Source organism: Crinia signifera, chromosome 9 (assembly GCF_055691185.1).
Source record: "Crinia signifera chromosome 9, ASM5569118v1, whole genome shotgun sequence".
NCBI classification, from domain to species: Eukaryota; Metazoa; Chordata; class Amphibia; order Anura; family Myobatrachidae; genus Crinia; species Crinia signifera.
In genome coordinates, this window is record NC_139225.1 from 88,271,733 (window position 1) to 88,274,663 (window position 2,931).

Below are 2,931 nucleotides of genomic sequence, written 5' to 3' on the forward strand. Positions count from 1 at the left end.
TATCTTTCGGCCTACAACCATGTCGACCTTTTCCCATGTTGACCTAGACCCACGTCGACCTTTTCCCATGTCGACCTAATGGTGTCGACCTAATTGACTCTCCCTCAGAGGCTATAGACCCCTGAACAAGAGCCCCAACTATTCAGCCCAATGCTTTTCCTCTCCCTACCAGTGGAAAGAATGGTATTCCCTCCCCCAGCAGGGTGTAGATGCTCAGTCACACCTTGCACTTGCCCAGAACATGAGGCTACAGTCCCCTCAGCTCAGTAGCAAGATGCTTAGTCCAACCTTTCTCTATTCTCTGCCAGGGGCTGGTCCAGACCCACTGATAAGAACAGATACTACACTTGATTTTAGCCAAAAGGCAGAGAAGCCAGTAGAGAACATTTTAGTAGAGAACATTCCCTACCTGCCTCCCAAGAAGCTTCAGAGGAACCAATCTACCCCTTGCTTGATGATGCCTGCACCTATGCTAGCTACGCACATGCAGCTAGGAGATTTTGCCGCATGAATTTACTGGAAATGGCTGGAGTTTTGTATTGTTTATAGTAGCGTTGTGCCAGCTGCAATGGAGTGCATACCTCCCAACTTCTTGCAAGATCCTTTGCACAGCACTTTATTTTTATTTATATTTTGCACGCCCTGAAAAAGAGGCTCATGGCCTCGAAACGTTAGCTTATGGCATATTAAAACAAATTCCACCTGATTTAATCTCTCAATGTTGGAGTGCCGCCTACCTTATTGGAGTCGTTTGTTCGGCCCATAAAGGATCCAGTTATATATATATATGTATATACTAGTGCTGGGCACGTTAACGGCAATTACATTTATTATCGCCGTTAATGCAGGGGGGGAGGGTGGATGTGGGCACTGAGGTTTCAGGGTGGCAGGGATCTGGAGACGGGGGCAGCCGCACACTGGGAAACGGACGAGTCTCTGTCCATCTGCTGATGGAGTCTCTGCGCCCCTCTAAATATGGCCGCCGCTGTGAGGGAGACAGACGCTAGAGGTGCTCCTTTACCTCTAGCGTCTGTCAGTGATGTGCAGAGTGACCAGCGCTACCCGGAAGTGCGGATTCCGGGAGTGCTGTGGACCCTGCAACCCCTGGCAACGAGCAAGGAACCCCCCTGGCAATGAGCAAGGAACCCACCACCCCCCTGGAAGGAAGCAAGTAACCCACCACCCCCTGGCAACGAGCAAGGAACCCACCTTCCCCCTGGCATGGAGCAAGTAACCCCCCCCCCCCCCCCCCCCCTTGCATGGAGCAAGTAACACACCCCCCCCCCCCCCCCCGGCATGGAGCACTGGCAAGTAAACTCCTGGCAACAAGCATGAAACCCACTTTAGCAACAAGCATGCAATCTCCCTTGGCAACAAGCATGTAATCCCACCTTGTGGGGGCATACAGTATATGTAACCGGAAGCACTGTTGGGGCATACAGTATGTGTAAACTGGCAGCTCTGTATGGGCATACAGTATGCGCAACTGGCAGCACTGTGGGGGCATACAGTATGTGTAACTGGCAGCACTGTGGTGGCATACAGTATGTGTGACTACCAGCACTGTGGTGGCATACAGTATGTATGACTGCCAGCACTGTGGGGAACAATGGGGGCATAGTATGTGTTATAAAGTTGTGTGGTGGGGGGATCAGCAGTAGGCCCATGGGGGGGGGGGGGCAGTAGGCCCAGAGCTGGCTCTGTCATTTGTAAAAATGAACCTCTGGCAAACTCTTACCCTATTCCATATGTTGAGAGATAAAGTGGAGGTGAGAAAGTAGTAGCCAATAAGCTGTTTTTGAAAAAATGACAGGATCTGATTGGTTGTTAGGTTATCTCACCACGTTATCACTCTACAAGCCTTATTAAATCTTCCACACTGTAACATATGCTAGCATAAGGGAAGTAGTACTTTTTAGCACAGCAGACCATACTTTCATGCTATTGCTTTGAGGTGACCTTCTAATTGGGTAACTTGTTATCTGCTGTGTACTGTAATTTAGATTTCCTGGACTGAAATTAAAAAGCCCTAAAAAAAATGCCAATTTAATTTGTAAATGTCGTAAAAAGATTGCAGATTCACACATAATATGGCAAACGGTTTAATTTTGTAATTATTCCCAGTAGGTCGTTAGCTGGAACTAGAGGATAAAAAAAAGAAATGTAGTAAGGCAAACATGTTATAATAATTACAGGAGGCGATTCATTTTAAGCTTCCTAACTGGTTTCCAGCTGTGGAGGAAGCTGAACATATAGATACAATCGAGTAAAAGATCAATGTGTTTTAATGGGTAATGTGCATAATTCAACCAGTGTTCATTTTCTGATTATATTTTAAGCTAAGGCTTAATGATCATTGAAAAGGCAGTTTTGCATGGATTTTGTATTATAAGGAGTAAAATAGCTCATGAAAACCGGAGGTAAAAATCCAAATTCTGTAGTTCAAACACTGTCCAGATAATACAAATGAATTATGGCATTTACAATGCTAGAACAACTCTTACTGCAACCACCCTATATTTTAATTATCCCCATGGTCTAGGTACCTGGATGGAATGTTTTGAATGGGACCATCACCGGAATGCCAGGAGGCCAAATATAAATATGTTGGGGTGGGATAGGGTTAAGCCAGGGAAGGAGGGGTTAGATTTGGGCCCTTGGGGAGACTTACGGTTAGGCTGCAGGGCAACATAGTACAGGAGTTATGGCCCCCATACAATAGTCCTACTTGTCCTAGCGACAAGGCGGGCCAGTTTGCCCCTTTAGCTCCCCCGGCAGCTCCCCGGGAGGCTCACTTACGATTTGGCACTTGATGTCCCATTTTTCCTTGCAATAAATCGCATGCGATTTATTACAAGTAGTAGTAGTAGTACGTTTATTTATAAGGCGCCGCAAAGTGTCCGCAGCGCCGTACATAGCAAACAAAAAAAA

The 2,931-nt window shown here is 46.6% G+C and overlaps 1 pseudogene; it reads right to left on the bottom strand.

Annotated features, from left to right (window-relative positions):
- Positions 1-272: 272 nt before the first annotated feature.
- Positions 273-377, bottom strand: LOC146040005 (U2 spliceosomal RNA; annotated as a pseudogene).
- Between the last annotated feature and the right edge of the window lie 2,554 nt (positions 378-2,931).